The sequence below is a fragment of the Sitodiplosis mosellana genome, unplaced genomic scaffold (assembly GCF_009176505.1).
Source record: "Sitodiplosis mosellana isolate CC-2019 unplaced genomic scaffold, AAFC_SMos_1.0 Smas_scaffold_17, whole genome shotgun sequence".
Taxonomy (NCBI): domain Eukaryota; kingdom Metazoa; phylum Arthropoda; class Insecta; order Diptera; family Cecidomyiidae; genus Sitodiplosis; species Sitodiplosis mosellana.
The window spans coordinates 1,360,935-1,383,533 of record NW_022595259.1 but is presented as its reverse complement, the minus strand read 5'-3'; the positions used below and the strand labels follow the sequence as shown (position 1 = coordinate 1,383,533).

Below are 22,599 nucleotides of genomic sequence, written 5' to 3'. Positions count from 1 at the left end.
TTTTTTTAGTGGCACTCACCTAATATTACAATGTATGGTTAGAACTCGAACGAACACGAACAGTTCAGTTCAAGTTGGGCACAATTTGTGAGTGTGATATCACATTATGAAATGAATCGTTAGAGCTAAACAGAATTTGACCACAGATGATTGGTTATGTTCTGATGATGAATTATTTGTGTTTGGTTAAATATTTTGATTTTTAGTGCTTGTGCATGGAACCTCGTCGTTATAATGTCGAGTATACCTGTATGATGTAATAAATATTCAAACCTGGAGTTTAGTAATTGCATGTTGAATTTTGATATATTGTATTTTCGTTAAATTTTCTAATTGGATCTTTTATCATGAATGTATCCAACTTAAATGATTGCGCGACTCTTCTAGCCAATGGTGTGCCATCAGACTGTCTTTCCATTTGAGCCCCCTTGAAGTCAGCCAAATGGGTCATTGCCGTACTGATTGGACAATCGTCAGTTTGAGTTCCACGAGTGATCATTTGAACTGGAGCCATATTGGAAACGTGATTATCTAATGTTCAACTCAAAGCACTCTACAATCAACATGGATCTGCTTGAACTGATGTAAAACATTAAAAAGAAAAATCCAAATCAAAACCATACAATTCCTTCTATTTATCATTTGCTTCTTGACTCTCTGTGAAGAAAAGGTAGGCTTTTATCATGAATCCAAATTCATTTTTCGAAAATTACAATTATCCTATTGTATTTATCTGTATTTTTTTTAATTTTAAATACCTTGTGTAACACAGAAATCCACATAACCAATTCATTTTCAAGTACAGCACCCACAGTGATGGTCTGGCGTTAGCTTTAAATCACTTTTTCAAAAGTTTCGCATGCATTTTTATTCGTAGAGTTTTGCTTTGAACAGGAAAAATCTGGTTGTTCCACTACTTTTTATTAATAAATATGGAGAAAGTTTGCCGGCGTGTACACTACTACGCTGCACACGCTCCAAATCAAATGCAAAAAAATGTTAAAATTGCTACTTTATTTCGCTTGAGTTGACGCGCAAAACTCGCAAGGCGAAAGTAGTAAATATTGTATGAAAAACTTTTCCACTTAAGTTTCATTGATGATTTGGTTTTCTATTCTGGCATTTTTTCGACCATCGTTGGTACACATATTAAATGCCAGAGACAAAAACCAATAACTGAGAAAAGAACAAAAACCCAAATTTGTAAATTTGGTCTGAGTTTATTTTATCCAAATGTAGCTATGAATGTATGTAATTAGTGTAAAATGCATCTGAACGAAACATCTTGTTTAAACACACACTTCCTATTATTACCTACTAAATTTTGCCGTCATGAATTCGTATTTTGTATACAATCATCGCGAACCGTGTGTTATGGAGTTTTCGGTGTGAGAATCTGACTTACACCAAAAAGTGCACATATTTGATGTGAAGTTGATGTGATTCATGCTAATAATGAGCACATTTTTGATGTGGATTTTTCTATGAATGTTGATTAGTCACCACAAGAAAATAATGATTGCATATATGAATATAATAAACTTTTCCAAATGTTTAAATAGCGACCATCAATATATTGCTTAATTTTTTTTTATTCGTTCAGTCTCATTTTTAATAATAATCTAATCTATAAAAATTTGTAGATGTTTCTCGAAAATTAGCAGGAACAAGTTTGTAAAAAAGTTGTCAAAGCTTGAATTATGAAGATTTTTTTACACATTAGAAAATTAACTACATCATTTTAGATGCTATGAATAAATTGTCATAGATTTGGCAGAAATGTTTGAGTGGACGAAAGCCAAGTTCATTATTATTTGAAAAAGAAGCCGAAACGTATTGAAAATTTGCCGCGGCAAAAACAGTGCAGAAAAATAATGTTTGAAAAATGAAGCCATTGAAATCGTGGTGGATGTGTTACGCTTGACGAAAACACCCTGTAAACTTTATAAATGCATCCGTTGAATGGAAGAACTTTTCTTGTGTTCCAATTATAGTTGAAGTTGCTATGAAAAAAAAACCTTGTGTCTTGTCTGTATATAAACAAAGCCATTGACATCGAAATGGAAAAAGACGTATTTCGGATTGTACTATACTTTAGGCGTATGATGCAGGATGTAATGTCGGTATCTGAAATGGATGATGCGCAAACTCACCATCAGTTAGCAGTTCGTATTCTCCATGTTCGAAAACGCTTCGAAACCGTCCAAGTTGTTGCTTGCAGTAAATTTGTTTTGAAATTGGAGCTACTACAGAAGCCGTACGCATAACACGAACGAAACGCAAAACTTCCAGACTGGAAGTGCGTGAGTGGAGCCAAATTGAGCTTTGGTGAGACTGTCCTAGTTTCCATATTGGTTTCAGTTAGTCTATGACCGGTGTATAGTGCGGACGTATCCCAGCGTCAGTGCAATGAATTGAAGTTGTCGCGCTTTGTTTTCGAGTTATGTGAAAAAGATTCAGTGAACTGGTAAATTTACACATCAGTACACACCTTCGAGTTATTCTGACCTGTGCAAAATCGCTTCAGGTTGACTTTTGAACAACAAACACATAGGAATGAACGATCGAACGCACACAAAAAAGACAGAAAAATAAAAAAATTGAATAAACAGAATGAATTTTGGTGTACCGAAAAGATAAACCATAAAGATATTTCTCTTGGCCGCTGGCATAACACACTCACGCACACAGTTCCAAATGCAAAACAAAAAGTAGCCAATGTATATTCGGTGTGTGTTTGGATATCTGAAGTGAACTTTTGCGAGTGTAAGAGAAATCATCCACACAAATGATATAATTTTCGATCTAAGAAGAAGCGAATGAATGGCATTTTAGTATCGAAACGGAGAAATGATTATATTACTTGGATGTTGAATAAAAATGCGTTATCCCTTTGGCCGTTCTCGAGTGTGGTATCGGCTGGGTTGTAAAATCCATCATGCAAAAAGATATCAATATCCGTCGTTAGAAGTGAATGTGTTGTGCTATTTTGGGCTTCGTGTATGTGAGAAAGTCTCTTTCTCTCTTATTCAATTGATGTTTACTTGACACATAAAAACATAAAAAAGCGACCATCCGCTCGTCTATTTTGTGACATGAACGAGAAAAAATTGCCAACAATCGACAAAAAACTGCCAAACTAAATAAATAAATTATGATAAAGACGCATGAATGTGCTACTAAATGATGAAAAAAAAGTGCGGCATCGTTGAATATGAAAAGTTGTGCCGACAAACGAGACAAGAATAGCAGAAACAAATTTCCAAGTCGGTGAAGAAAAACGAAAAGAAAAGTGCTTTTCTTCAGCACTTGAACAAAAATTCGGTAGAAGCGAAAAACCCACACAGACAAAAGTAGAACCTTCAAGAAAGTGAAAAACTAGTTTGATTTGAAACGATATTCGATTGATAGATCGACTCTAGTATTAGTTGTGACATCTTTTTTTACTTGACTTCGTCGCCGTTAGCTTTTCTTTTCGACGCCAATTTTTGCACGATGATACGAAGACACAAGTTAATCCGGTTCATACAATTTGCCATCATTTCTGTTTGGTGCCATTATTTCGAAGCGTTCACTTCTACAGACGTGAATAAAAAATAGTGCGAACGTCGAGCTAAAAAAAAGAAAGCTTTAAATATATCAGAGAAACATTGTTTTCATACAGAACAAACATTTTTTCCGTGGTTAAAACACAGTGATTGATAGTGGTTCAGGCCGATTTCGAGTGTATGTCATTTAATGATGAATGAATAAAAATAAAATCGGGCCAATTTCAAGCGATAGAAACTAAATTGTATTGTGGACAAGTCGAAATTTCACGGCACACAGAATCAATCGATTTTATTGGAAATTTTTCACAAGGACCTCCGACATCACACCGACATTGAATTCCAGAGATAACTCAATCAAACGCATTCATGTAGAATGATAAAGTGAATCGATTGAATGCGATTGTCATAAAACTGAAAAGAGCCAAGTGAAAACAAAAATACTGTAAAAAAGATATGTGTAATGCGTTGTGTGGCGGTTAATTCAATTTTGGTTGGATTATAAATAATAGTAACAAATTTAGCTAGAGACACGGGTAAGTAGTTAAAATATTTGGTCGTTGAATATCTCCTGGTTTTATTTTTGATTGTTTTTTGCCATTCAGTCGAATGTTCCATTCACAATTCTGTCATCCGTGTTTGGCGTTGCTCGTTTGTTTGCTGTAAACACACAGCATCAACGACGAAGACAACGAATATTATATTTATTAGATGGATTTAGGGTGTATCCTAATCGCATTAATGTGGTGCGAATTTATTATGTATTTCACGTATGAAACTCATACTACGTTCTAAGCTCCAGCCAGTATTCTTTGCCCCTCATTATACGTTTCGTTTTCATTCGGTTTCTGCTTGGAATTTTTTTCTTGCCATCCAATTTTTCTCTCTCCACTCGTTTTCCTTTTTGACGCTTAATCTTGGCTATTTGTTTTAATATGTTTACGTTTGATGTTGAACATGGAACAAACTTATTTATATTTTCGTTCGTGCATCAACTCGAATTACATGTTATTTGCTATACTTTGGATAACGTGAATGTAGGGTTCGGAGAAAAAAAAAAATGAAAAATTTCGTCTTTGGCAAGCAATTCCAAAGACTTTGTGATATTATTTTCAAGCATCTTCGATTTTTTATGCTTTTTCTAAAGCGATCAAGTGAAAACAAATTTGCCGTCGGGCTTCGACATTTCATCGCATGTTCAAGTTGATTCTTTTCTATGGAATTTTCATGAACTCTTCTAATGAATCACATTTTAATTTGGTGATTTTCACCAATACAAGTTTCATGTACCTGATGAATTTGATATCCTTTTGGAAAAACACAAAACGAAATGAAATACCCCATATTCCATTATAGTAAATTCAAGTTTGAGCTGATTTGGTAAAAGTTGAAATACGTATTTTTTCGAAATTGAAAATATACTGCAAATTTATGTAGTAACTCGACTCTGAAGTGAACTAAAAAATATAAGGAAAAAAGTCTAGAAGAAACAGAAAAAAATCTATAATGTTAACTTAATTATTCTTAATCTTTAATGTTTTATTTTTATGCTATGGTTCTAGTGTTTCTACGAACGTTCGAACGTTTGTGGGACGAGTATATTTCACAGACTTCGGTATACAAGAGAAGACTGATATTTAAAAAAGAAGACTTATTTGAATTCCAAAATAATTATAGGTGAGAACGTTCATTTTTGGCTGGTTTTCGTGGTGTTTCGCGTTGTTCACAAAACTGATAAGAAATAAAAGATATGTAATCCAGGGGTTTCATTCATTTCCAGAAAGTTGTGAATATTGTGAATATTCACACCATCTCTTCTGTGAATGTTCTAAATATTGTGAATTTCAAATATTTGTGAATATCGTGGATGTTGATTTAATTGTCTACAGCAAAGTGATGGAGTCTAATCTACGTGCATGCACCTGATTGCAAATCGTTATTATTAATTCTGATATTGCTTTAATGTTTATATAATATTTAAAGGGGAAAATGTGGACAAACCGAGCGATTTTCCGCTAGGGGTTTCACGCAAACTCGAAGGCCGAAGATTTTACTAAATAGCTGGAAATAAAACCATTTTATGTGTAAACTATAGATATTGCTTCTTTTTATTCATAAACTCGAATTTTTTAGAATTTTTTGAATCTAAAAATTCTGGAAGTGGGTTTTGGTGGATCCTCAGGATTGTTCAAAACCGCTCCTGGTTCTGGAAGTGGATCCTCAGGATGGACCAGGGCATTGTCAAACCCAGTCTGATCCATCCTGAAGATCCACCAAAACCCACTTCCAGAACCGGGAGCAGTTTTGAACGATCCTGAGGATCCACCAAAACCCACTTCCAGAACATAATTTTCAAGGTGAATGTTGAAATATTTCGAAATAATACGGATTTTGGTGAATCCCAGGGAATTTTAGAGAAAAGAGAGAAATATTGAAATTTTAGATGAATTTTAAGTTGCGTGAAACCCCTAGATTTTCCGTTGATTGCAGCAAAAATTCCTCTAATAAGAGTGCATTTTAAAGAAAACCCTTCAACGGCCGAATTTTCCACTTTATAGAGATTCCGTTATTGGAAGGTTTGGCTCAAAACTATCTAGCTCATATGCTATAGCAATGTTTGACGTTTAAAACTGCTGTGGAAACTTTGTTAGGAGCGCCACCAACCACAAATCTCTGTAACTATACGTACGTGTGAAAGTAAAGTCTTTGTGTGTATGTTCGTGTGAATGCAAAGAGTCTATGTGTGCGTTGTACACAGAGGTGTTGATTCGTTCGAACGTCGTATCCAATGTCGCATCATGTTAGGTGGCGCTATTGATATACTTTGCTTCAATCGTCAACAAAATACATCAAGTATTTCTCCGTTTTGGTTTGGCTATATGTTTGGATATATATTAAAAATTCGAATTTAGATTTTGGACGCAATCACCGAAAATTCTTACATGAGCGGAAACACATGTTCGTGACGATTATGGAAATTATTCTCAATAAACCGGCACCATGGGGCCAAGGGTCAGAAAAAAAAACTGCCGATTACCTTTTTTTTCTAACGTTTACTTCGACACTTCGAATCAGAACAAAATTACCACTAGATCAAGAGAGAAGAAAAGTGAGAAAAAATACTAATAAAAATATTGAGTGCTATTGACCTTTAAGTCTTGAAATTTTTTTTTTAAAATCCACTCAGCAAGAAGAAACCGTATATTTTGCGTACGGCGTAAAAGTACTGCCAGTGTAGTATATTGAGACTTTTATCTCGTTCATCTTAAGTTCAAAATCGTTATTAAATTATCCCAACACTCAATGTCTTCCGTTTAAAAACTGAATTTTGAATTAGATTTCAAAAGAAATTTCTTCTTGTACTCAAAATTTATTCATTTCTAACAAAAGTGTTCGCGATTTTTCCATCAGTCAATTCGACAAGTCTGATTAGGGGTTATATACAATTGTATTAAGTGAAAGTTAAGTTAACAAGGAAATGGGTCCAACTCTAACTAAATGACCGGAGATCTTTTTTCAGCGATTGAAAAACATTAAAGAAAACTTCAAACAAAATAATAATAAGCCAATTCGTAGGCGGAACTGGTATTTGTGAAGGAGTGAGTTCTGCCGCTGCAGATATATTTGTGCGTGATCAATTCCAAAAAAGCAAACATGATCCCCTGTAAACATCAAGCGAAGTAAAATATGTATCCTTGTGGCGTTGGAGGGGATCCAAAAATACCGGATGTGCGGTCATTGAATCCTAGGCCTGTTTCGGCATTTGAATTCAACCCACAAATAAAGAAAATGCAACACCGCCGTATTTTCACTTTTTTCACATCCTCTTTTTTTCATTTTCTCTCGACTAGTCGAAACAACTTATTTTGAGTTTGACTGGCAAATTTTCATTATCCATCGCTGTTTCACACGTTCGATGGGACAACAGAAGAAAAAAGAACATTCTTCCAGGCGACTAAATAATTGTGCGAATAGGAAACAACGCTCCGGAAATCTGATTCATGTTTTTCCTTTCAATGGTCGTTCGTTTTTCACTGTCATCATGGAACAAAATTCGCTTGGAAAGAAACTTGTGACGAGAGAGAGAGAGAGAGAAAACAACCGAGAGTGGAAATGAAAAACAAGTTGAAAAACGACAATCGTTATAAAAAGGTCGAACCGTTACCTCTTCGGTGAGAAAAGCTATATAAAACCGGTTAAAATTGAACGAAATGGTCTTGGAGCATTTTATTTATGCTCCGGAATGAGCTTTTATGAGTGTATGAGAGAGAGAGCGCCTTTGGAAGTATCACGTAAAGTTGGGTTTTGAAAATTTGTTTGCATAACAAAATCGGAGATTGAGACTCTGAGATGGCATGTGTTTTGGTTCGATAGCAAAAGAGTGTAGATGAAAGGAAAATGGTAAAAATGGATTGTTTATGGATGTAAAAATTTGTCTGAATGTATGGAAATATTACTTCCATAGCATTGGTGCATCACGAAAACCGGATGATTCGACGAATGTTTTAATGGTTTAATGTGCAACCTAGAAAATACACACATATACACACGAACAATTTGAGAAACACAAACAAAAAAGTCTATTTGAATTTTAAGCGAAAGTAAACAATGCATACGTAACGCGCATCTGGTGTGGACTGCGACCGATGATGATGGCCAGGGTGAGAAAGAGAGAATGCAAATTTATGCACGGAAAAGAAAAGTGTTAAATTTAATGCGACATTATTTTCATTTTTTTCTGTTTGTTGTCACCCGAGTTTTTGTTCACCAGTATGGCGTTCGACTGGTCGTTTGTTTCCGTAGCGGTTAAATATAAAAACGTCTAAAAATAAAAGAAAATCGTCTAAAAAAAATGACAATTTCGTCTAAAGGAAATGGTCTCTTTTTTTAACAAATTCGTCTAAAATATATTTTTTTAAATGATAAAATCATCTAAAAATGTGACAATTTTTTTCTTAACAAAATCGGGTTTTAAAATAACAAAATCGTCTAAATACGAGTTCCCTGGCAAAATTGACAAATCCATCTAAAATGCTGAAAAAATAATTCAACAAAATTATCTAAAATTTGTAAATTATTTTACTAACGAAATCGTCTAAATACGAGTTTTCTGGAAAAATGACAAAATCGTCTAAAAGACTCCAAAAACATCTATGGACAAAATGTTTATTTAAAGTGACAATATCATCTAAAACACTCTCAAAAATCACAAATTCATATGATATTTTCATCCTGAAAAAATCGCATGAAATGTGCCAAAAACGACTATGAACAATAGTTCATTTAAAATGACAAAATAATTCAAAATCCCAATTTTTTTCAATATATTCTTTATTTTTTACTTTAAGAATCACACATTTTGCCGAATATTCATTCGATTATTTTTATTTTTCTCTTCATAACACATTGCATATGAAGTTCATTCCAAAAAGTGATATAATCAAAACCATACCCAATGAATTTGATAAGGCATACACTGAAGATGGCTTTCCAATCCGGAGTGTATTTTTTCATTTGCTAACCACTGATGGCATATTTCAGGCGATTTTTTCAGCATGAAAATATCATATGAATTTGTGATTTTTGAGAGTGTTTTAGATGATATTGTCACTTTAAATAAACATTTTGTCCATAGATGTTTTTGGAGTCTTTTAGACGATTTTGTCATTTTTCCAGAAAACTCGTATTTAGACGATTTCGTTAGTAAAATAATTTGCAAATTTTAGATAATTTTGTTGAATTATTTTTTTAGCATTTTAGATGGATTTGTCACTTTAAATAAACATTTTGTCCATAGATGTTTTTGGAGTCTTTTAGATGATTTTGTCAATTTTGCCAGAAAACTTGTATTTAGACGATTTTGTTATTTTAAAACCCGATTTTGTTAAGAAAAAAATTGCCACATTTTTAGATGATTTTGTCATTTAAAAAAATATATTTTAGACGAATTTTTTTTTTAAAAAAAGGGACGAAATTGTCATTTTTTTAGACGATTTTGTTTTATTTTTAGACGTTTTTGTAAGCAGCCTTTTCGTAGCCGTTCTGCAAATAGACTTGGGGTTGTACGAGACGAACGACCGGAAAAAGTCGAGAAAACAAACATTGGTGTGACGGTAGCACACCGACAACGGTATACCAAGGAAATGACTATGATTATGCGGATGCACAAAAAACCTCATCTCACTAGCCGAAAATGCACACACCACGGATGGAATGCAGGGCAGAAAAAAATGTAACCCACGATGGCGGCAGAGAAACACATCGTCATCGTGTAATGGTTTTTATTGTTTCATGCAAATTAGTGTATACGACAGTCGTTCAATTGTGGTGCAAAAACATGCAAAGGACTTTTGCTTTTGCTTCCATACATATGGCAATAGAAATAGAGGAGAGAGATAGAGAAAGTGTGAAAAAATGAGCTTTGAATTTTGTTGCATTCGCACCGCACCGAAGCTCTTCTCATCAGAGCAAGAAGCGAGAAGAGACTTTAAATAGCACTGAAAGCGATTTCATTTGACCAAGTGACCACAACGAATGGGCACACGTCTCTTTTTTGGCGTCATTGGCCAATTCCAACCAAATATAGCTGCCTTTTGCAATGTAAACAAAACAATCATTTTCTAGCACATTTCACAGACATTGAGCCAAGGCATTCAATCGTAACGGGATAAACTAGCTTTACAATTGGAAAAATACACACTCGCTTTTCCGCAACGGACGTCTAGGAATAGCTAATTGCACTCGCTCTTGGCACTTATTCCAATCGAATTATCTACATTTTATGACCAATCGAAGAGCCGTTTTTTTCATTTCTGTCGGTCCGAAAATTGGATTACATCATTTCAAAACGAGTGAATTTTTTATGCCGTCTGTTCGAAGTTTTATGGTTTCGTTGAAAATTCATGACGCAATTTTCTTTCTCTCTCACTCTCGCTCTCTTTTCGATTTGTCTGAGTCTCTTGATCGTAATACAAGTAGAATTGGCTGAAATCAAATTCCTAACCAAATTCTGTCTCCACTTTATTGATGCAAATTCAACCGAAAATCATTAACTTTTTGTTGGTGAAAATTCATTTTTTCCCATCAACAATTTTTCATTCTGATGAAAATGTTTGGTTAGAAAACCACATTTCGCGACTGTTATCGCAAAAGATCTTTTGTGCATTTTCGCAGTCAAATTGAGTTTTTCTTTACGCTGAAACAGCAATGATTGTGATGGTTGAAAAAGTGCCGAGTAATCGATTTTTTCCCATTTCTCTATATTTTTCGTGTATGTAATCGAATTGAATTTATCAGAAATCTCGTTGAATTGCGTGCAGAATATACTTATTAGAATCATTGCACTTATAAGATTTTTGAGTTCGTATCCACTTTGTGCGAGTCTGGCCGCAACGAAAAGTGTTCTACTTTGCTTTCGCTCTCTTTATTCTCAAAAATTCAATTCACTTTCTTTGGTTCGAGTGAGCGCGCACATTAAACGAGGCCAATTCTGAAAGGAACTAGGCAACACTGTGTGTCTAGCGTCTAGCCTATGCGAGCGCTACATTACACAGACTGTGTAACAGTGTCAGTGTGTTTTGCTCATTTTCATTCGATGTCTGTCACGACATCGACAGCATATCATCCTGATGTGTTTTTCAGTACAACAACTTTTGCAGCGGTACCGGCACGTTCGACCCGTTTACGTTACAAAAAATGACGAAAGAACAAGTATTCAGAATATTTGGTGCGTGTGTGTGAGATATGAGTATAAACGATATAAGTTAAGCTGGTTGATATCATCGTCATCAATCTCAATGTAAAACTTAACAGTATTGAATTAAAGTGAGCTCAAGTCGCAGCGTTATGCATGAAAAAAAATGAAATTTTACATCAAATCAAAAATTGAAAAGGATACGAAGCATTATAATCCTATAGGATGCACGAACAAAATGATTCGAGAAAATTTCAGGATTTTAGAGGTGAATGAAAAAATAAGTACACAAAAGAAAACACGTAGTTAAATATTATGTCAACAATATGGATGAATACAACATCGACTCGAAGTGAGTGTAGAGAGAAAAAATGAATATTTTGTCTCTAACTCTATGAGTCTAGACGAACGGAATAATGACACATCCAAACACAAAGGGTTTCTTTTTCAAATCAACCACCTTAAAGAGAAAGGGGATACTTCATGTTCATTCTTTGCTTCGATTTCAAGTGGTTTTTGCTGTTACCAATACCTCACATGAAAGCCGCTCAAGTATACTGATGTATAATTTGTCGTATGATTTCTTTTGTTCACGCATCTCGTTGACAAGACTCAGCTCAGACTTTCACTCTTCCTCATACCGATCCATTTCAAGCATAATGTAAATACATATTCGTATTCTATCATCGACCGTATGATTTGTTTTTATTTACAGAACGAAAAACGCATCGAGTGATTGATACCGATCCAATCAAAATAAAATATTGAATTCACGCACAAATTTTTTTGCTTGGATCACATTATTCTTGTGTATTTTTGGAGTGGAACCGTTGCGTAATTTGATTTTGGGTATACGTTTCAATCAGATTCAACCGAATTATTTGCTCTTATCGATGTAAAAAAAACCTAATTTTTCTTTGGATTTTTTGTGTGCTTGTGTGTCAGCCTAATGCAAAGAACGTGCGAAGGCTTTATGTCATTTGAATCGGTAAGAATTATCTTGACCCTTTCATTAAATAGAACCGCCTCAGTGGGCACAAATGTCAAACGATACACCAAAATTTTGCCACCAGCATTTCGACACTTTTCAATATATGATATACACCACTTTTGGTGCATAAATGGTGTATAAAGTAGTGCACAAAATACACCAGTGATGTAAAGTGAAACAGTGAAAGGTTTTGGTGCAAAATATACACCAATTTTGCGATGAACTTTTTTTCAATAATCCAAAAAAAAAAATTGGTGTATAACATGAACTGGTGGTATTAAATTTATTTTTTCAAGTTTGTACAAGACTTGTTGTGAAGAAAGTATGAGCATTAGGTAAATAAAATGATGGATTTCACGTGTGTACAAGAGTAAAAACAATAAACAAATTATGTTTTGTCAATCGAATTTCAATTCTACCCCCTCAAAAACTTATGCGCCGCAAAAATAAAGCATATTATTAATAATTAAAAAAATACTATATTTTTCGATTTTTAAGTTGAGCCAAAAAAAAATCTAAAATAATGTCTTGAAATAAACCAAGACATGAAAAAAGTGAAAAAAAAACATCATAAAATGATAGTTTCACCTTAAAATAATATCAAAAATTTCAATATTCATTTTTGCTAAAACACGACGACCAGCTTCATGTGAATGCAAAGAACCTGGAGAATTTCGATGTTGGCTGACATTTCCACTTTAAAGTACGCCGTCAAATATTATTAGTCATTATCAATCGATGGCGACACAGTATCGCCGACACTGAACACAACTTATCAAAATAGACAAATTTTTTCAACTTCAGAACAAATTTCATTTAAAAATTTATGTAAAGCAGTTATTTTATTTTACGGTATTCAATACAGTCATAATGAATAAGTTTAAAATAATGCATTATGTTTGTTCATTCATTAGCATTGCATTTGTTGCTTAAGTATGTCGTCATGAATTGAGTATGAAAACCGGTGTCCACCACATTGTACGTTTTAGTACAGTTCGATTGTCAATACTTAAAGCAAAATCGACCAAATCAATTAAACAAAAGCAAAATTAATTCATAATCATAAAAATCCCTCAATGTTCGAGATTTTTCGCAACCCAAAATATATGGCTAATATGAAAAAGAACCTATCGCTTCAAGTTGGGAAGATAATTCAAAAAGAATGGATTTAATTGTGTTTTGTGACAAGATTCCGATTCGGATTCGGATTCGGCAAAAGTGTCGTAGAATTCCAGCACAGCTCTTTCCAGAGCTTCCGAAATTACTTATAAAGAACTCATAAAAAATCATTGATAAATTCTTATCATTTCGTTCAAAAACCAATCTGTATTAGTGGAAATGTATTTGTTTTTAATCCATAATGATAATAAAATGCTGCTTCCAGAAATGTGACACCAAATAAAATGATTGATTTTTTCAATACTTTATAACTTCTTGTGGTGGCTCTGGAAAGATCCGATTTTTTTATGAATTCCCAATCAAAAGCAACGATTTTTACGAGCTGGTGACGGCATTGGTGAAATGTTCTTTTGGGCCTTGTCGCATTTCTTTGCTAATTTTTGGTGCCATTGCTAATGTTAATCGTTTGACTTACGAACACGAACTAAATGTATGCACAAGTGCTGTGCGCTCTTATATAGCGTTTCAGTGAGTGAATGACGTAAGGATTCGATATTGTAATCCCCACCCATTTCGTCGAGTGTACTATACTGCAAAACATATATAAAGCAGACGTGTACCGCTGTGTGAGCATCATTCTGTTTTTGAGTGTCAAATGAGTAATAATTGTTAAGCCACAAGGAAAAAAATTCTGGATGCGCTGCGCAAAAATATACAGAAAAAAAATTATGAAAGAAAGAATCGTGAGATGTTTTGTTCGAAAAAATGTTCGTTGACACCTATAGATGCGCATCGAACACTGAATGCGCGCAGAAAAAGTCCCTTTTTCGAAGACATTTCCAACGATTCGGTACTTCATTTTTCCAAATAGTTTTCAATCAAAACAAAACATTAGTTTTAATTGTAAAATGTTGAAAATTTAACCAATCAATGAGAATGGAAACTACAACATATGACGGTCGAAGCGTAGCTGCTCTTATGTCAAAAATTATAAATAAAGTGCGCACTTCGTGTTCGTCTCTAGCTCGAATTGACACAGAAGCGAATTAATTGCGTTGAATTATTGTAATATTTTCAAATATTTTCATGTATTTCAACCAACAGTGGAATGCTTCGTATACTGATACATGTATTTGGTTGGAACTCGGTTCATCGAAGCGCCATCTAAAGAACCGATGGTGAGTTCGTGATGTCCGTATGTTATTCTTCAGTATGACGTTTGACAGAACGGAGAGTTTACTTGATTGTATTGTCATTAGCCTTAAATTATCTAGGTGGTGTTTGCAGTCAATATCAGTTGTCAAATTCAAAGTGAATAGGAGCGTTGATTTCAACGCAAAATAAAAAGTTCTTACATCAACCCTTTGATGCACAATTTTTTGTTTTTGAATCATTTTGATATATGTTTTGTGCCACGATAAATAGAGAAAGACCTCATACTTAGATTTTTGAAAAATTGCGTATTAGTCGAGAAAATCGAAAAAGAGTCAAAAGTGTCAAATCGTTATAACAGCCTGAAAAAATTAAATTTCATAAAACTAATGATGCAGAAAGTTAAATTGATGTGTTTTGGTCCTACGGGTCCTAATTTGACAATTGAAAAGAATGTACAAACCCACAAGATGAGGGGATGAAAAATTTGGAATTCTGCTATAATTTCGCATTTTTTTTACAGCAGTACATGAACAGAAAAAACTTTTCATTCAGCCAGCCGATTGTAGCCTGTAAAGTATCAAATGAAAGCTAGTTCATTTCCCTACATTTGTTTTCAAACAAGAATGTAAAAATATTCAGTGGTTTCATAGCTATAGCGTCTGGCGTATCTGGTTACTTTAGGAACCGAAATGTGATAAAGGGTTAAGTTAGGTACATTTTTTGAGTTCATGTCAAGCGGATTTGTTTTCATTATTTAGTACAAACACAAAACTCGTCTTTAGAACAAAAATCAAATGATGTCACACGTACTTGAAGCTGTGTGAAGACAAAACATTCATTCAATTGATGAAGTAGCACCATCTTTTGAAAGTGAAACGAAAAGTATCTGGATTTACATTTAAGTATATGTCACACATACGGATACTTTAACATTATTTTCATTCGAATAGGACCCAACCTTCTTTCATCCGGATCAATGATTCAAATTTCAAATTGCTGATTGTTATTTAGAAAACATGTACAGGTATGCCGAAATCTAGGGTATTCACGCCAAATTTTATTTAGCAAAATCTATTTGTATTATTTAAATCATGTAAAATTCACGCTAGATTTCAAATATTTTGTATTATTTCCCGAATGCGTTGTTATTGTTCATATTCACCTTGAACAATATGTTCTGGAAGTGGGTTTTGGTGGATCTTCAGGATGGATCAGACTGGGTTTGACAATGCCCTGGTCCATCCTGAGGATCCACTTCCAGAACCAGGATCGGTTTTGAACAATCCTGAGGATCCACCAAAACCCACTTCCAGAATTTTTGAAGCGATAATGACGTCAACAGATTAGACATGGTTCTGCTGACAGTCGGTTTATTGAACAAAATTGAGCAAAATTGAAATTATACATACATATCTGTTTAATATGTTGAAACATAAACAAATTCATATTATTTGTTCATATTTTAAATATGGAAATTGGCGTGAGGCCCCTAGGCCGAAATATCAAACTTTCTTCGATGGAAAATCCAGTTTATGCTGCCAATTTCATGCATAAGCATCCATTTTTATCACCACCTACTTTCAAATGGTGCATTCAAAGAATGGTGGTTGTGGTTCAAACCAAGTCTTTGGCACGATTTTCCACTTGTATTAATGTGTTGTTGTTGTTGTTTGGGTCAAGTTGCAATGCTTCATTCACTTCATGAACACGTATTGAATTTGTTTTAAAATCCAATTTTCACAGAAGTAAGTTGGGATCCAGCTCCTTGGAAACAATTACTTGCCCACACCACTCCAAACCGTACTTGCTCTTGTTTATCCAGAGCGTGTTATGAGCTGATGTTAGCAGCACTAACTTACGTCAGCTGCTGACGAGGATGCGTTGCGTTATTAATTATTTGCGTTAATTTACATGAAGAGAATATGAAATTTGACTTGAAAACCAGAGAAGAATACGATTTTTTTTACTGCAAATTCGTTAAAGCAACGCAACGCATTCTCGTCAGCTCATAACACACTCTGTGTTTATCAGATGAATTCGGTGTGCGTGTTTGGAGAGTATTTATATCGAAAATGTTAAAGCGACCGGAAAATCTGGTCGTACATTAAATGAAATTGAATACGATTGAAAACCAAACCAGAGACTATTATTGCTCCACATGGCAGAAAATGATAAAATCACTTCTGGATTTCCATAAGGTTGACTGTCGGTGTTTTTCTATTCAAAACAATAACAACATATAGCAGCTCTTATTTTGAAATTTAATAACGTAGAATACTGAAATTTCGATAATTCGTGACACTCGATTGTTTTTTATCCAGGTGTTTTTTGACTTAATAGAATTCAAGTAAAAAACATGAAAATGCTGATACTATACAATAATTGAAAACAATTGAACTCCCTAGAATATTCGTTGGACTTTATTACGTCTTTCTGAAATACGGTTCTTGGAAAAGTTGGTACGCAAAAACGGTACATCAAAATAAATTTTTCGGGGTTTTTAAGCCGTGATTACAACAACGATTGTCCCGTTTTTTCATACAACTTTTTTCAAGTTCCACATTCAACTACGCATCGAGAAAAAGTTCGACGAATATTCTCAATCGTTCAATTAAGATTTGGACTTTGTTCATTTAGCAAAAATTGGAAAATATATAGAATTGATTTGACAAAACATCATTATGTTGTTCAAACTGCCCATATTTTAATTTATTATGTTCTTTGGTACGAACAAGCGATCCTTGTTCGAAACTTAGTCTCTGTCCGGCTAAATCTTCAAGATTCATATTGATTGCTGTCGATGGTTTGAAAAGAAGCGATTAAATGGTTTGTTATTGGGCTGAAATGCTTCTAAATTAATGAGTCGACACGTAAAGTTTCTACAAAAGTCAAAAGTTTCCTTAAGATGCTGTCAAAACAAGTGATTTGCATTTGGATGGTTAGTCTTCGAGATGCCGTTGAGGTCATGCAACGCTTTCGATTTACTTTACTAAAACGCTTTTTTTGTTCCTTCAATTTCTTTTCCTGAGTGCCTGTATTCCGTTAAAATGCTAAAGTATTTAGGTATGATGTTGGATTATAGGATTTGAATGAGTGTATGAGTTTATGTGTGCACAAAATATGTAATGCCATAGAAAATATTATGGTTGTTGAGTGACGTTCGTCGATTCGGTTGGGAGTGAAGTGCATTTTAGCTAACGATTGAATGGGGCTTATCAATGTAAAGCAGTTATTTAAAGGACACATTCAGAGAATACGTACTTGTATGCGAATACTTCTTAATCGGAAACCTTCAAACATAAACTGGAAACTGTCGGTGGAAAAAAAATATGCAAATGCGAAATGATGCAACGAGAGATGGAAACAGACAGGCAAAGCAGAACGTTGCATTCAATGGAATTGAAGAGAGGTGAATAGCGTACGATAAGAACGGAACACAGAACGAACTGGAAAATCAAATAGTCGGATGGATCATTTGGAATGATTTTGCAAATAAAAGCATTTCAAAGTAAGGACAGTTGGCAACAAAAACTCGCTCAAACTTTGCCCCAAACATATTGTACATATGTAAGTTGCATATTGGATTCCTTTTTCGTTGCTTCGTTTTGCGAAGCTTCCGTTGGGCGAGAGTGAGTTAAATTGAAGAGCGAGAGAATGGACGAAAATCCAAGGGGCAAAGCACAATAAATATATATTTGCCGTTCATTCATGCTCTTTATGTACATTCGCTCAATATTTGTATGAAGCATGAATATTTACAAAATATGGGCGGCAACACAGTGAAGCGCGGTAATATTCAGCAAATCCAAAACCTTTTAGAGTTCAGTTTGCATTGTTTTTGTCCCTATCGGAAGTTCACTGACTTGAATCATGAATCACGCTTCAAATGTCATTTCTGACAAATGCCATTTCCGACATTTGGGTAAACCTTATGACGGAAGCATTTACTTATACTTCTAAATTATACCGTATAGATGCCGTTAGAGCATTGATTGCTGAATATTTTCCATTTACAGCGCACTTTGTTGATAGGCGGTATTCGCGTTTGCTTCATTTACATAATATTCACATTATTCGTTAGATTTTCTACAACACTATCGTCGCCATTATGAATATTCAAACAAATATATTTGCAAATATGTAATAAATTTGCCGAAATTAATAATTTTCGATTTTTTGTATTGTTTTTAACTTTCTCATTTGGCTTTGTTCTCGTTCCCGCGTGAACGGTGTACGAATCGCTCTATGAACAAATTCGTATTAGTTGTACTTGAAATTGCGACTGAAGATGATAGCTTGTGTCGATCGAAACAATTGTATCGCTGAACGATATGAAAATTAAAGTGACAAAAAGGTTTTTTTAAAGACATTTTGTGCTCAAAACAAAAAGAGAATAATTAATTTTCGAATTTGTTTTTATACTTTGCCCCTAGACAAAATCCGAATAGTCTCAATGACAGTTTGGAAAAACTTCGAAAATGCAATATGACGCACAAAAGAAGAGCAGCTGCAAGAAGAACCAAACACAAAAAATTGCTCTCATGGAGCATAAACTTTTGTGTTCCTCTGAATAAAGAGCCGGAGAGGAAGAAACATAGGGTGGCAGCATCAAGAAAATTCAAATTGTCGCGCTGTTTAGTTCGAAAAAAAATTCCGAAATTACATTGATTTGCCTATTGAAATTGAGGGTGCTCGCATCGCTACAGTTGTCATTTAAGTTGTTTTCGTTCTTGCTGCCATCCGATGGGAAGAAAGCGTTTCAAGTATATGCTAAAGCTGAATTGAGTATGTTGCTTAAACCGAATTTAATAGCAATGAATATTGAATTTGAATCGCGCTTGCTCGCCTAAAAACTACTCCAAGTAAATCTTGAAAAACTTTTTCTCTTTATCATTTTTCTTTTTCAATTTTGTGCACACTTTTTTTGCCTCTTCATCGTCTTCATCATCATCGTTTTCGTCATGCTGCGTGTCTTGCATGTGTTTGGTTTTTATTCATAAATTTATCATTTCACTATTCATCATTTAGAATTTAGCTGTTTATTGTGTTCTCTATTTTTTCCTTTCCTTCATGTATTCGGACTACTTTCCGTTTTGTTTTCCAAAGAAATGTGGACAAAAAGGTTCAAAATGGAAAACTTTTTCTTAATTCTTTTTTAAATGTCAGTGAAAAATAATAATTCACGATTTTTTTCTCTGTTATCATTGGGAAAGTTCTCAATAAAAAAACTACGCTACAAATATACCGCGTGTATACCCTGCGCACGCTACGTTTATACCATTTTCACGCTTACGCTTACGCTTATTTTATACATAGTTTAATACAGAGTCGAAGGTATATTTAAGGCATATTTTTAGCGTGAACCGCATGCAAAGCATACGGATAGAATACGCTAAGTCAAGATAATCGCATTTCAATCAAGTAGCAATTCCAGTAAAATGTTCATCAGAAACCGATTTGGATGTCAACTACAAAATTAATAAAATTGAAAGTTATGAGAAACATTTGCAACAACATAAAAAAAGAATCTCTACCGGGCGCTATATGACGTTCGTTCGTGCATGAAAAGTGATTACGCTAGTAGCAAAACATCCAAAGAAAATCCATTAAAAAATAATGTCACAAAATTGAAGCACTCCTGGGTTCAAACACACATACACACAAACATTAGTACTCATGGGAGAGACAACAGAGAAATGAATTGAAAAACTCAGCTACTTTAATATACGTGCAACATACAAACAGCCGCAGCGCCGGAGACGAAAGCGAAGATGATGAAGAATAGACTGAGAGATGCCCAGGAGAAAGAAAAGCATCTTAGGTTCCTTGTTCCGTATTTTTCAATTTTTGTCGTCATGAATTTTTATTATCGCAAAACACCGACCAAAGTATTTATGGGATGTAGTAGCCTGATTTTCGCTCACCTTCGTCAGTCTTTGATTTTTACTCCTGATTTTTTTTTTATCATTTTGTGTATGTGTATGTCTCTCTCTTCCTTTTTCTTCGCGATTAACCGTTTGTCGCTGGTAGCATCGTCATCAACGTTTTGACCGATTAAATAAAAACATAGCGAGCCAATGTCAATGATGGCAAACGCATGTTCTGACGCCGCATAGGATGTGTCAGCCAAACTGAAGGAAGCGAAGAACTTTTAAAGCATAATAACGCATAATATAGCCCATGATGGCATAATATAGCTTCATCATGCTAAGCACCTGAATGGAATATCTGACGTGGGCGACAATATTTTAATATCTTGAACGCGCTTTCAGTTTTGGGTGAGAGAATGGAAAAAAAATCGTAGTCATATCGTTTACTTAATCATTCAACGCATTCCATTCTATTCTATTACACGTTCACTGTGCAGTTCAGTAAAAATGATATTGAAATTGAAGCGATGTGTATGAATTTTGCATATAATGACGGCGAAGTTTTTATTCGGTGAGCACGGTACTCAGTGTGTCTGTCAGCGAATTTATTTGCTCTTTTAATTTTAGCCGTAGTCATTGGCAACGCTTCACGCTTACGATGTACTTATCATTATTCAGACAGCGTAAAGACACTCGTAATTTTCCACATGGCGACCATTTTTGAATCGTTCCCCAATAGGGGAAATCCTTCATATTTGCAGTTTTTATGATATCGCCTACTCTATGCAAACGGATCAACTTTTGAGCTAATCATAAATATTTTTGGTTCCCTTTTATATTTCTCATTTTTTCAAATATGTCAATTTTGAGCCAACCAAATCAAGATAGGTTCTTATCGAGAACGAGTGGCAGTGAGACGATTGCAACAAAAACAAAGAAAATAACCTTAAGAAAATTAGCCACTGAACTCACTTTCTCATCATTCATCATAGGAGTATTGCAACGACCATAAAATATATGTATTTCATCAAGTTTATCAAGCTCTTTCCAAGTTTATGCATAGTGTCGAACTTTTGTTCAAGCTCTACCATCTAAATGTACAGTGAAATAATTTACGGACACGACGTAAGATGGCGTTTTTTCTGGTCAAAAAAGTTGCAATATCCCTTTGTCATTCATCTTTCTCATTTATTCGTAAACCTGAAATAACATTATGTTGGCTGAAATATTTAACGAGTCCTGAATTCATGTGTTCAACTGGAGAAAAAAATGTCACAGAAGAGTATCATCCTCAAAGAGAAGTTCTTATTTTAAGAACTTTGTCACTGAAAAGCAGTATAGTTTTTTCCCTCAAATTTGTATATACTTTTTTTTTAAGTTTCAATATTTCTTTTCCTTTTTTTAATTAATTTTTTTCGTATTGCGAAATCTTTCGCGAGCAATTTATTTATGGAAAAGTATAGATTGTAATGAAACAAGTTTTTTTTTCTTATTTTATTGTAGTTTAAGAAAAGGATAAAATGAAATGGATATTGTTTTGATGGGTCATCAAATCGAAGACATTGTTATGGGTCTTATGTAATCGTGCACAGAGAGAAATGAGGTTACGTTCAATACCACAGAACATTGCAAAGTGTCAAAATGCAACAGTATTTCTAAGGGTGAGATTGAGAGTGGAGTATGTTTTTTCTTCGCTTTATATTTTTGAAAAGGCGAGTATTTTTCCTGATGATTCTGTTGACGTTAAAGTAGAGTATGTTGGCGTACCGTCTAGTCTCTGCGATTTTCGTGGTTTCCGCGCAACTGATAAAAGATAACAACATGGTGTCTTCAGTAAAGTTGTAGTACTCGAGGTCTTCTATAACTTAGCTGAAGACAGTTATCTCTTATCAGTTTCGCGAAAATCGCGCAATTAAAAAAGCAAAATTTATATAGAACTTTTTTATCATTTTTCGCGCTTTTCGCGAAACTGATAAGAGATAACTGTCTTCAGCTAAGTTATAGAAGGCCTCGAGTACTACAACTATGCCGAAAAGACCAAGTTGTTATCTCTTATCAGTTCCACGAAAACCGCAAAAAACCGTGACGCCAAAAATGAACATACTCGCCTTTAACCATTTTTAAGTCGAAAGAAACTTACTCTTCTCTTTCATAGCAAAGTCAGGGAAACATACACTACTCTCAATCTAACCTATAGATTTGTGAAAATCGCAACAAATGTTC

At 34.3% G+C, this 22,599-nt stretch overlaps 1 protein-coding gene across 2 annotated transcripts in view; it reads left to right on the top strand.

Moving 5' to 3' along the window:
• Positions 1-2,378: 2,378 nt before the first annotated feature.
• Positions 2,379-22,599, top strand: part of LOC129568256 (uncharacterized) — a 118,418-nt gene continuing 98,197 nt past the window's right edge. For both annotated transcript variants that reach the window (XM_055445929.1, XM_055445928.1), the window contains exon 1: positions 2,379-4,084. The gene's annotated coding sequence lies outside the window, so the exon portion shown is untranslated. The remainder of the gene's footprint in view (positions 4,085-22,599) is intronic.